Source organism: Camelus dromedarius, chromosome 10, assembly GCF_036321535.1.
Source record: "Camelus dromedarius isolate mCamDro1 chromosome 10, mCamDro1.pat, whole genome shotgun sequence".
Classification (NCBI taxonomy): domain Eukaryota; kingdom Metazoa; phylum Chordata; class Mammalia; order Artiodactyla; family Camelidae; genus Camelus; species Camelus dromedarius.
The window spans coordinates 50553601-50567787 of NC_087445.1; the positions used below are offsets into that span (position 1 = coordinate 50553601).

A 14187-nucleotide genomic window follows, 5' to 3' on the forward strand; every position below is an offset into this window, starting at 1 on the left:
TACGAGTTGTCTTATAGACAAAAAAAAGAAAAAAAAAGAAATTTGCTATGCAGGCCAGGCCTGGCAATTTCCCAAGAAGTCAAAGAATCCTGGAGAGGTACAAGGTCATCTTATAACACTCTCTGAAGAAAGTATGATTATTGAGTACACAGGGAATGCTTTGAGGAGAAAAGATCCTTGAAGCATCCTAGGTATGCAGGGCCCTCCACGAAGGGAAACTGCGGCTGCGGCCTCTGGAGAGACCCGAGTGGATATGCTTAAAAAGGGCCAGGCCTAGAGGTACTCTCAGACATGTGTGGCTGAGGACACCCGCCAGGAACATGAGTTATGCACGTGCTTGCATTGGCCCTCTCCAATTATCTGCTCTGAGAGGGACCATCAAAGAGGCAGACTGACCATTCACCTGTGCAGCCTTGCATAGACCCACCCACCTCAGGGCTTCTCTTTGGGACCTAAGAAGACTTCTCTGCTTCTGAGGCATCTGGACAATTTCATCTGGAAGCTCCTACATGGCTCCAGGACCTTCTTCCATAAGTTTGCACATCATCTCATCCCAATCTTTACCACTGGAAGCAAAGATTTGAAACAGAGGACACAAGGATGAAGATTTGACTCCCAATTCACCTGTGCACTTACTTATTAACAAAGATATAACAAAGATATCCCTAATTAACCTTTTCAATAAATGGGTAAGCATTCTCACAGTTTTATGAAGTTTTTTTAAATGGAGTAAACATTCCTAGAACATCAGAACAATAAAATTTTAGAGACGGAGGGGCATTCGAGCTAATTAATCCAAACTCCTTTGTCCAGAGCTGAGGGAAAGTTGGTTTGGAGAAGGGAAGGGAAACTTCCCAGGTCCTGGGAGTAATATCTGGGAGATCTGGGACCATGAATCAGGTCCTCTGACTCCCAATCTAGTGCTCCTTCCACCTCTTGATCAATTTACAACCTGGAGCAGGAAATTTGACTATCCTTCTAATCTCCTCCCAACTTGTGCAGCTACAAAAATAGATACAATCTGGAAGCCCAGCCATGCCAAATATTGTGGCAGACTTCCCAGCCTCACTCTCCTCCTCCCCCAGCTGATGAGAACTTGAAGCTCCATAACACTCTTGCTAGAAATGTGAAAATTATTTCTCTTTTATTCTGTCTTATATCTAAATCCCACTGCCCAGCCAGGTTCAAAGACCACTCAGGATCCATTATTCAGAGACAAGGGCTCAGACAGATCCTCAGATAAACAGTCCGCTGTTTTAGATTCTATACATTTAAAAATATATGAAACAATTGTGAATATTTATATTTTAAAAAGATACAGACTAGTGACGAAGGAAAACATGAAGTCTTCAAGGGAAACTTATGTGGCCTTATGAGGTCTTTCTATAAAGAGGAAAGGCTAAAAGAGGTTGGGCGTATTAGAAGATTAATTTCAAACAGTGGCTGGACCCTAAGAGAGAAGCATTCTAGAAACAAAAGATAAGAGCATTTGAACATGGATGGAAGTTGAATTTGAAAAACTTTTTCTTCATGCTGATATTTTGCAGCATCATGCTGATATTTTGCAGCATCTGGAAAAAGTATGTGGACATATATGTACAAGGATGCTCACTGCAGCATTATTTGTAATAGAAAGAAATTGAGAAAATTTTTGCAAGTGAAACCGACAAAGGCTTGATCTCCAGAATATATAAGCAGCTCATACGACTCAATAAGAAAAAAATAAACCCAATCCAAAAATGGGCAGAAGACCTAAACAAGCAATTCTCCAAGGAAGACATACAAATGATCAAAAAGCACATGAAAAAATGCTCAATATCACTAATTATCAGAGAAATGCAAATCAAAACTACAATGAGGTATCACCTCACACCAGTCAGAATGGCCGTCATTCAAAAATCCACAAATGACAAATGCTGGAGAGGCTGTGGAGAAAGGGGAACCCTCCTACACTGCTGGTGGGAATGCAGTTTGGTGCAGCCACTATGGAAAACAGTGTGGAGATTCCTCAAAAGCCTAGGAATAGACTTACCATATGACCCAGGAATCCCACTCCTGGGCTTGTATCCAGGAGGAAATCTACTTCAGGATGACACCTGCACCCCAATGTTCATAGCAGCACTATTTACAATAGCCAAAACATGGAAACAGCCTAAATGTCCATCAACAGGTGACTGGATAAAGAAATGGAAATAATTTAAATCTCTTCCCACAGGTGACTGGTTAGAATAAATTATGGTGCATCCATATTGAGGAACATCGTGCAGCTGTTTAAAAACAGAAGGTTAAACTATATGTTCTAATATAGAATGGTGTCCAACATACATTAAGATATCACATAGTAAAAAATCAGTCATAGTACTATATAGTATGATCCCACTTGATCTAACACAAAATGTATCTATGTGTGTATGTACAGAAAATTTCTAGAAGAATATTTGTTGGGAAATGCTAATAATAAGAGAAGAAGAATGAGAAGCTTTTATCTGTCACTTTCATCTTTCTGATGTGAAGGTTTACCATGAGAACAGATTCCTTCTAATATCTTTTCTATAAACCACAAAAATCTAGTAATTTTTAAAACTGCAAAAATCATCCAGAATTGATTTTTTCTCATAAATTTTAATTTATTAATACTCTTCCACAACATAAAAAATAATGAATATAAGAGAAATATCTAAGAAGTCTTCACTGAATCATTTTTTCTCTTTCCTTCCTGAAGGCTTCAGCCCTTGGATAAAATTTATCTTCCCCATCCTTGCCATCACCCTATGCAACTTTGAAGGCTGACATCATGTAAAAATTCCTCAGTCGTATGTTTTATTGGCCTCCTTCACATACCCCAGATTCATTCTACAACAGCCACCAATCTTTGGCTACTTGTTGACTGTATTGTGATACCTGGAGCTACAAGGTGGAACCTCTAGGGTCATAGCCCAGAAAGCTGTGATCGCAAGGAGTTGGTACAGATGCCCCAGCAAGTCCAACCAAGTCATCCTTATTCTCCTTTTTGGTAAAAGAACAGATCAAGGAATTTCCTTACTGGGTGCCAGTGAACTGCAGCAAGTCATTTGCCCAAGTATCTGCAACATGCGCATGGAACCCGCATAGAGAAGAGTGGACTGAAGGGTTTAGGGGCCAGAGCTACAGATTTAACAAATATGTCTATAAGGTATGATGATGGCAACCTGTATGGAGATATCTAAAGGTCTACAAAAGAGTCCAGATTTGGGCCTTTTCTTTCCTTTTTTTGGCAGGGAGGGGTATTTAAAAAAAAATTTTTGGGGGGGTGCTTTTCTTCCTAAACCTATTTATCAGTGACTCAGAAGAAGACTGGATAGCCATGTTTTCAATATTCACTAGCTTCTCACCTATCACACTAATTTTCTTTTCCCTCCCATTTTATGAAAGCATTCCAATCTCTGAACTTGTAAAGGTATGAATTGCATCATTTCTTTCCTATGTTAACAACTTGCCTATCTACATATCTACATACTGTATGATTCCATTTTTATGACATTTTGGAAAAGGTAAAACTATAGAGATAGAGAATAAGGGTTAGTGGTAGGAGTAGGGATTGACTACAAAGGGGCAGCATGAGTGAATATTTTTGGAAGATGAAACCCTTCTGTGTCAAGACTGTGGTGGTGGATACAGACTCTATGCATTTCAAAACCCATGGAATTATACACCATAAAAGTATGATTTTTATTGTCTGTAAATTTTTAAATAAATTTTAAAAAATCTTGCCTTTTCATTTTGAGATCCTAATATCTATAATAATGTTAATAAATAATAACAGATCAACAGCATACCATTGAAAAGGTAAAATTCCTCTGGTTTCTCTAGTATTGTGGTTGAAATATTTGACTGGACATGCACATCATGTCATCACCTGCACCCTGCCCCCTAGTTTTGTTTCCAGTTACTGCCCTTTCCTCCCATTTCACATTCCCAGTCTTAAATAAACCAGGTTGTCTCTTGCTCCTATGCCTTTGCACAAACTCTTAGCTGATAATGCCTTTGCCCTGCCGCCTCCCTCCATCAACTCTGAAAACCCTTCATTCGGCCTTTAAAACCCAGCTCAGTCATCAGCATCTTGGGAAAATCTCCCCCAACTCCTGATAGAAATTATGCTATTTCTATCACCACCCCTGCAATGCTAGACTGTATGTATCAATGTACCACTCACCCCATTATTACCCCGCTAAAATGAACTCATTACCCCGTTAAAATGAGCTCCCAGAGGGTAGATACTCAGTGTTCTTATTCGCTTCTGAATCCCCAGAATTCCACAGCGTTGGGTACATAATTCAACAGTCAATAAATGTTTGTAGACTTCAAATAATTTTAAATAACTCAAGTTGTTTTGTTTTGTTTTTTTCTGATTAGACAAACCAAATCACTAGTTATGTAGTGAAGAAGGGGGCATTTTTCCATAAAAAAAAAAAGAATTCCCTAACAATATAATTATTTCCCCTTTTCCAACACTTTGTTACTACTTGGGAACAATTTCATATATTAAGAGGATGCAATCAGCGGCAATCCATTTTATAGCATGTTTTGTAAGACACAGTCCCATATCTCATTTTCAGTCAATTTTCTTCTTGTTTTCAGGTACTGGTGTAAATAAGCTTGCCGCATCTTCATGCAGTAATTCCTAATTCTCCCCTGGAGTCCCGTATACTTAAAATAAGATAATGATTGCTTCTGATTTCAGCTGGGGCTTATCTTGATGCACCCGAAAGTAAAGGGAGCGATATGGGTAGACCACACAGACTCTTTTGAAGGGACGGTGATATACTGCTGCAAGAAATCTCAGACTAGTGTTTACAGTAAAACCCATGTGCCTTGCTCAAATACTAAGGGATCTGAAGGGATTGGAGGAAGGGATTTCCCATCCCGTATTCTGTATTCACCAAAGCTGATCTCATTCCCTGGCTCCAGTAACAGGATAGGTCAAAGACATTTGGCTGTTTCAGGCTGGGATTTTGGAAACAGCTTAGATGAACCCTTACCTCCAATGAGACTGCAGCAGCCTGGGTCTTCAAGGAGAGCTGCCAGCCTTATTGCCACACTTGCCTGAGTCAAGGCTAGACAAGAGTTTTCCTGGACCTGGGGATGTGGGCAGATCACTAAAGGACTGGATTGGGTGCGAGAAATGGCAAGGCCACAGCTCAGGGCTTGGGAACATGGCCCAGGGGCCTTGGCAACATCACTCACGAACACATTATCTTAGAAGAGGAGTGGTGTAGGAATATGTGCTACCCCTCTCTCAGCATTAGTTTCCCTATCTGTCAAAGATGGAGGATTAGAACCAGTGACTCATAAGGCTCCCTTCTCGACCCTGTCTTAGGAAAAATGGTGTGGTCACAAACAAGGCCAGGCAGGAGCAGAGGGCAGCTCTGCACTCACAGTGAGGTGGACTTCATGCTCAGCTAGATAAAGGACACACGGTAAGAGAAGCCCCTGGGGATTATTCTTAAATGGCTCCCTGATCCAATAAGCCTTGGGGAAGCTGTCTCCTGAACCAACCAGATTTCCCAGGGCAGATAACAAGCTATCTGCATAGAGGATACATATTTGCCTAAGGAAAGGCCTTCAAAAGCCCAAGGAGCAGCACACGGGCAATCCAGTACAGAATCCCAGGGGCAGGATAGATATTTCTTAGCCCAGTTACCCCACTCCATGCTGGCCCCAGGCTTGGCACAGTTCCTTCACAACTCCTTTTAAATACCACTCCCTCCTCCCCTACCTCCAAAGTATAATTCGTTAGGAAGCAGCACTTACGGTGAAAACATAGCAACTTAAGAGTCTGAAGCCCAGGATTTGAGTCTCATCCCTGACTGGTGTGCATTTATGTGACCTTGGATAGATTGTTTTCCCTATATCGACCTCAATGTTCTTCATCTGTAAAATGGAAATTATATCACCCACCTCCAGGAGATGTTTCCATGATTCAAATCAAATCACTAAATAGCTGGGCTACGTAAACTAAAACACCAGACAGAACTAAGCCATTAGCCATGTCAAATTATTTTGGGAAATTGTTGGGGTCTAAATGATGCATAAATAAAACCAGAGCTGGAGAGGAAAGCCTCTCAAGGCCCTGTGCAGACTTTCTGTCTCCTATCTGTCATCTGGCAATTCCCCCAACTCCCCCTTCTTCAACCTTCCAGTTTGGCTGTGGGGCCAGCCAGCCACTAACAGGACGGCTTGCTGCTCAAACCAGACAGTCCCCAGGGCTGGAGGCTTGTGCCTGTCAACCTATCAGCTGGCACACTGACAGATAAGGAATCTGGCCAATAAATGTCTAATTGGGATGGTACCAATTCTCAACTCTAGCAACCCACTGCAGTGAATACAAAGGGGTAACAGGCAGCACTAAATGCCAGAGGTCTGGTGGGCCACAAACCTTGGAACTTCAAGGCCATGGGGTATTATGAAAGGGTGGATGATCTAGGGAAAAAGCATGCCAGCATACCTTGTGCAGAAGGCAGCATGTGGAAAATGTATGAACTTTGAGTCCCCGAACACTGGAATACCAGGCCCAGCTCAGCTACTTACCGACTATCTATCCCTGGTCGATCACTCAACTTCTCTGCGTCTTGGTTTTCTCATCGTATAATGAGTATTACAGTAATAAGATCATCCCAGTAGCTAATATTACTAAAGGTATGTATGTGTCAGGTACTCTTGTTGTTTCATGCCCTCGTGGTGTTAACACATGCAACCTGCTTTTCAGGATTCTTCCGGGGCAACTGCAGAAAGTACTCACAGGCACTCGACAAGGATAAGCTTCCTCTCTGCACCCCTTATCCTTATGTCCCACAAAAACCCTACTGCTCTAGTACAGTTCTTTCTTTTTGAATCCCACTCAACTGCTTAGCACAGCTGTGTAGCCTTGGGCAAGTTACTAAATCACTCTGAGCCTCATTTTTTTTTTTAATAAGGTAAAACAATGAGTAATGACCTCATAGAGTTGTTGTGGGGACGCAATGAGATGAAGACAAAGTGCTTAATGTAATGGTAGCAAATAGTAAACTCTCAAAGAGTATTTGTTGCTTTAATGGTTATTTATTACCCCTCAGATTTGTGTCATGTTTCTCACTTTATGAAGCACTTCCACATCTGTTAACTCTTTGGAGGCTCAGAATTGTGGAGTGACTTACTGGAGGTTAAACAGTGAATAGAAGAGATGAAACTTAAACCTAGATCTTTCTCCTCTAAGCCCAGTGCTTTTTCCCCCTAAGAAGCTGCTGAAAGTCACAGGTAACTGTCAAGCCAACCCCTCTGAGCTGTTGCTTTGGCCTGAAAAGGAATCCCATCTGTGTGCTCAGTGGTAGTTGATGGTGGGTGAACACTGAGGTCCTGAGTGAGTCCACAGTCTCCATGCCTGTTCTATGAATGAAGGAGAAGGCCCATCTCAGGCAACTAGAGGACCCTGAGGATAAGTCCTGGCAGGGACATTTATGAGCTAGGGGCATGGCTCAGAGTGCAAACAATTCCTGCAGAGCTTGAAAGTCTTCAGACATCTCAGCGTCCCGAAGAAACTGAATTCAAGATTGTATGTATAAATATGCCAGGTGTTTTTCTGGGGAGATTATCAGAAGCATCCCTGACCCACAGAAGGGAAAGAACAGCTGTCATAAGCTGCCACGTTGACGTCCACACCTGAATCACCTTTTTCCAAGTCCTGTTCCCTGGGGGTGGCTTTTGTGGACCACGACCAAAAGAAATAGCCACCAGCCTCTGTTTGCCTTGCCTGGCATGGTCTTCATTTTCTTCTTTTCTTCTTGTCTATATTTACCATTTTACTTTAGTGAATAGAGAGTACCTTTATAGTCACTCAAACCAACAATTTTTTATGAAGTTTTAAGTCCATTATTTAACCCAAGAAACAACAGTCAACATAAGCAGGGTTTACCACTTTGTCTCAGGAAACACAATTTAGATGTACTGTTTCTAATGAAAACCAAAACAGAGCAAATAATTAAGTTAAGAATAACAGCATCAATTTAGTGGTTTACCAATTAGCAATTCACTCCGACATGCACTGAGTGAACGCTGAGCTCACAGAACACCATGTTTAGCGTTCTTAGCTTAATTGGCCTCTTTGCAACACTTAGCATGTCTGGCCTCTGTCACCTACGCCACCATTTTTCCTTGGTCTTGGTGACACACACTTCTCTGACTATCTGTGGGTTTCCTGTGTGCATTCTTGTCCAGGTTCTTCTTCCTTTGCCCTCTCCTTAGATATTGGCTCTGCCCAGATGCCCCTTGTTTTCTGCCTGGCTGACTCCCTGATGATTTCATTTGCTTCCACGATTTTGGCTACCTTTTCTGTCCTGATGTTCCCAAACTAAGCCTAGATATTTTGAAAGAATTCTACATCTATAAAGCCAATCTCCTACTGGATGCCTCCATCTGACGGTCCCACAGGCATTTAAACTCAACATGTCAGAAGCTGAACTCCTTATTCCCAAGGGCAACCCACTTCCAAATCGTGATCTTCCTCTTGTGCCTCCTATTAGTGAGTCCAAGCAAGAGCCGTGGATGTTTGACTTCCTCTTTCCCACTGACATATCCAGTGATCTTACACATGTTTCTTCCTCAGCACCTTTAGCAACCTCCAAATACCTATGTTATTCTACTCATTTTGCTTACTTGGATGAGGGCCACAGCCTTCTAATAGATCTCTTTGCCTCCATTCTTGCCTGCTTCGATCTGTTTACTCAGCAGCCAGAGTGATTTTCTCAATATGCAAACTAGATCACGTCACTCTGCTGTCTACAACTTTTCAATGGCTCACTAATGCCTTCAGGATAAGGTTCAAACATCTGAGAATATCTTACAGGTTTCTCTGTCTCTGACTCCCACTTCTTGCCTACTTCTCTAGACTCCATCTTCTGCCATCTGTATTAGTTAATACTGAGGGTCCAGCTGCTAAAACACAGACACAAGTATCATAGTGGCTTTTAAACAAGATAGATAATTTTTTCTCTCTCTTATATAGCAATCCAAGCATAAGCAATTCAGCACTGATATAGGAGCCCTGATTCCTTCTATCCTATCGCTGTACTGTCCTCACTATGCAGCTTCCATCTAAGGTGGTCTAAGGTGGCTGCTTTTGGTCTTACCATTACTCTCCTTTTCAGGCAAAGGTGAAGGGCTAAAGAGACAAGAGAAGGATCCAGAAGAGGTAACATATTGCACCCAACGACATCCCATTGGCCATAATTTTCTTACTCATATTTGGCTTTAAGGGTAGCAATGAGATGTACTGTTTTGCTGCCTTGTTTTGACTTAAGACTTTGTAACCACTGAGAAGCCTTTCTGTTCTCACAGAATGATGTGCTTCTTTTTCTCCCAAAGAGCTTGCTATACTCAATTTTGTTTTCCCATCTATTTTCTATTATTATTTATTATCATTATATTATATAATAATATTTATATTATTATATATTTTCCCATCCAGGCTATGAGATTGTTTAGAGCTTGTACTGCATCTTGTTCATCTTTATTTCCTTGATGCCTAGCATAGTGCCTCTTGCATAACAGGCTACTAATAAATTTTTGTAGGTTGGATTGAGAGAAAAAATTAACTAAAAGTAGGACCCCAAATTGTATATACACAGTATGAACTTAACTAGGAAAAAAAAAAAAAGCTCACCAAAAACCAACCAAACAAAAATAACATAAAAATAGTCTTGAGTGGAAATGTCAAAATGTTAAGAGAGGTTGGTTACAGGCAACAAGAGTATGGTGGTTTCTTTCTGCTTCTAGTAGTGTTATTCTAATTTGGGGGAAATAACGTTAAAAACAAAGGGAGACATTGTGCTCTTTTTAATTCATATTCAGATCTTTATAAACCTTACTTAAGAACTGATAATTATATTGCTTTTGAGCCATTGCTCTTCCAAAACACCAAGGCAACTTAGAAAGGACATTTTTTAACTTTAACATTTAGACTTAGGAATTACCAAGTCCAGCCTGGTCATTTTATAGGTGGGAAAACCAAGGTCCAGAGAGAAGAAGGGGACTTCATGTATATGTTTGTTTATTATTATTATCATTGTAAGAACACTTGACATGAGATATAGCCTCAAATTTTTAAGAGCATAATACACTATTGTTGAATAGAGGCACAATGTTGTACAGCAGAGCTCTAGAACTTATTTGCCTTTTATAATTGAAACTTTATACCCACTGAATAGCAGCTCTCCATTTAACCCTCCCCCCAGCCCCCAGCAACCACTATTCTACTCTCTGTTTCTATGAATTTGACTATTTTAGATATCTTATGCAAGTGGAATCGTTTAGGGTTTTTTTTTGTTTTTTTTTTTTCCTGTGACTGGTTAATTTCATTTAGCACAATGTCCTTCAGGTCCATCCATGTTGTGGCAATGGCAGGACTTTCTTCTTTTTTTTAAGGCTGAAAAATATCTGATTATATGTATATACCACATTTTCTTTATCCATTTATGATGAACATTTAGGTTGTTTTCATATCGTGGTTATTGTGATATTGCTGCAATAAACATGGACATGCTAATATCTTTTCAATATCCTGATTTCATTGAATATATATATATACATTTTTTTTTCATTGACTATATACCCAGATGAGGGGTTGCTGGATCATATGGTAGTTTTATTTATTTATTTATTTGAGGAACATCCATATTATTTTCCATAGCAGCTGCACCATTTTACATTCCCACCAACAGCGTACAAAGGTTCCAATTTCTTCATATTCTTACCAGTACTTTTCTCTTCTTTCATCAATGCTTTATAGTTTTCAGTGTACAAGCCTTTTACTTCCTTGGTTAAGCTTATTCCTAAGTATTTTATTCTATTTCCTGCTATAGTAAATAGGATTTTTTCCCTTATTATTTTTTTCTTTTTTGGATACTCTGTTGTCAGTATATAGAAATAAAACTGATATTTGTATGTTGATTTTGTATCCAGCAACTTTTGTGACTTCATTTATTAGTTTAAACTGATTAACCTGTGGCTCTGCATGTATCAGGCTTGGTTTTATTCAAGAGGGAATGCCTTTGATTGATATTTAAAAATTTTAATCGTTCTCATTTTCAGTCATGATGAACTGCCAGTCCAGAAACAATGCATCCCACTGTGTGCACGGCTCAATTTGATGCCTTGGCCGGAGCACTGGAAATAAATGACGGAAGTCAGTCCTATTGGCAGATGCCACCACATCACAGTATCCTGAGACAAGGCCATTTGTCTGCAGCTTTTCTAGGAAGAGGCCTCTGGCAGAGTCCATCAAAATAAAAGGCAAGGCCTTTTCCTTTTCTTTTCTTGACATGATTATGGAGATTTCAAAAATAATCTGAACTTATTCTTCTTTCCACTTAGCTTTTAACCATTGGTTATGTGGGCATGTAGAGAGTACAGGGGGGCACGTCATTTTTTTAAATAGGTTAAAATCAAACAAATTCAAGGAGAACTGGAGGCTTGTCTTTCCATCTCTTTCTTGTATGCCATGCTCTGGGAGATCAGACACCTTCCTTAGCATAAAAACGAACATAAAAACATAAAACTATGAACTTGCCTAGCTCAGCATCTTTACTCATAGCTTCTCCTGTCCCTTGAATTCTCTCCCCCAACCTCCACACCCAATGGTTTTACCTCCTCCAGAGAGCCTTCCTGATCTTCCTGGTTCTCTCTGATGTCACTTACCTCAGAACATCTAGTTCATGGTCTATGTACATGTACTACTTTTTTTGTACTTCCCATTTATATCTTAGGTTATGATAAAATTTTCATGTGAATCTGCTATGTTTCTGTGTTTCTCCAGACTATGGTTATGTCCAATTCACCTTCATTTCTTTAGTGACTTACAATCACTAAGCACTCAGGAAATTCTGGTTGAATCAAAAAGATCACCCAAGATCCAACCCTTGAGGGCAGCTTTACTCTGGGATTTGAGCCAAGATTTCTTTAGCAGCTAACCCAGAGCTCCCAGTTCTTATGCACAGATCCTTTGAACCAAGTCACCCTTCTAGACCTCAGACTGAGGGAAAGTAGAAAAAAGAATGTGGAACTGGTGCAGAGGAATGCTGAGTACAACTCCAATCTCATCCATCACTAATTGAATGAGTCATTTCATGTCTTGCAAAAATAGTTTTCTTTTTCCAGTTGCAAAATAGTTGTTGTTGCGCTTCACAGGTTGTAAGGATTCAATGAAGTAATATACCTAAAAGAACTTGCAGGCAAGTCAAAATGCAAAAAGGTAACTTTGTGCTTGTGTGAATGTTACTTTTTTCCTTCTCCATTTAGGTCATCACTATTTTTCTTTCCACCCATGTCTGACCTATCCACAACAGTGCTATTCACAAAATTCACCCTAATACAAGATGCTCTTGCCTATAGCAAATAGCAGTCTTTAAAAGTTCAAATTTCATAACTGCAGATGGAGTCACTTAAGAATACCAGCATCAGAGCCGTGGCTGGCATCTACAATGAAGGTCCAGAAAGAGTGATAAAAATCAAATGACCTCTCTATTTTTATCAAGTCAATATGTCCAGTAGGAATGTCTAGATGGTGACAATAAAAAGGGATGTGCAAATGGAATTGGTGCAAATTGTACTGGGTATCCTATGTAAAGGTCCAGTGTTTAGCTCCCTTTGTTCACAGTGCTGCCAGCATACCAGCATCTTACACATCCTTACTTATGGCTAAGTCAACAGGGCCTGGTCATGAAAATACAGCATGGATCCTTCATCCTTCCACCATTTGGGGTGTAGAATTTATACAATGTGAGTGTTCATCTTATCTCTTGATTATAGATGTGGGGGGAGCTTATATATGGGTGTAAGAGAAATATCCTTGGTGTCAAGACATCAGGAAGGCCAGAATCTATGTGGAGCTTTTCTGGGGTTCTTGGTATGTACCTGGAGTCCAGAAGAAGAAAATATTATTGGGTGAGACCTTGAAAGACAAAAACTTCTGAATTGGGGGCAAAGGTCACAGTGACAACTTGCTCCTCCTGTGTCTCCTACAATTAACACTTCTCATGGGTGATGGAGGTGGAGTGGCACCAAACCTAGAGGGAAACAGGAAATTTTGCTCTAGGCTATGACTTCTCTGCTCTTCTGCCATGCCTCATTCAGTTCTCCCTTCTTCACCACAGTCTGCGAAGTCAACCTTTAACAGCCATGGGCCTTATACCTCAGAGTTGCTGCAACCCCTTCTCCAAATTTCTACCCAGTAGCTCACTTCCAGATGTTCCTTCTCTGGTTCCTTTCAGACTGATAACTTCTTAGGCCTATCTACAGATTTTAGACTTGACTTCTCTCTTCTATCAAATTATGCACTACAGGCCTAAGGCAAGGGAAGCACCTAGGTTCCCAGGACACTGCCCTTGCTAAGACTTCTGAACATCCAGGTCCCTGATTTCTGAAAGAGAAAATTGGACATACTGAACACATATCCTCTGTGATACGTTTATAATCTCCTGTTAAGAATATCTCATTGGATCAGAGCTCAGTCTGATACTTTCTGAGGAGTGCAGTGGTCCCTAGCTAAGGGTTGAATTACATATTGTTTACTCTGCTAGAAGACATCTAATGAGAAGGCTTAGAGTTGAAATTGGCTATAAGCTCAGCAAGGATAGACAGTGTGACATGGGCTGCTTAGCAAGGGTACAGCAACTTGGGTAAATGAGAAGAGCCCAGATGAATGGGAGGGAGATGGGCAGCCCCATTCTAGCCTGTGCTGGTCGGTCCATAGCTGGATTACCACACTCTCTGTTACAAATTCCTTCATAGAAGACAGATAACCTGAGTCCACAATAGATATAAAACAGATCTGAAGACACTGGGAATCTTTAGCTTGTAGGAGAAAATGCATGTCCGGCTCTTTAAGAGCTGCCTCCAAACATCTGAAAGGTTGTCATTTGGAAATGAGATCAACCATGTTCTATGCAAAAACTGAAACCAATGGGTGAAGATAAGTTAATTTTGGCTCAATGCTAAGTACCCCTTTTCTAATAAACAAAGCTGGTCATCAGTGGAAGAGACTGACGCGTGAAGGAGGGAGGCCCCTACCAGTAGGATTTAAGGGTATAGTGTAAGAGATTCCAACTTGGGGATTCAAACTTAATGGTGTCCAAAGGCCTTCTCAATTCCACGAAGTTTTGATGCCAGAGAGTATAGAAC

The 14187-nt window shown here is 40.5% G+C and overlaps 1 protein-coding gene across 2 annotated transcripts in view; it reads right to left on the reverse strand.

Moving 5' to 3' along the window:
• The window catches only part of ALG2 (ALG2 alpha-1,3/1,6-mannosyltransferase), a 582719-nt gene that overhangs the window by 297186 nt on the left and 271346 nt on the right, over positions 1-14187 (reverse strand). The window lies entirely within an intron of this gene.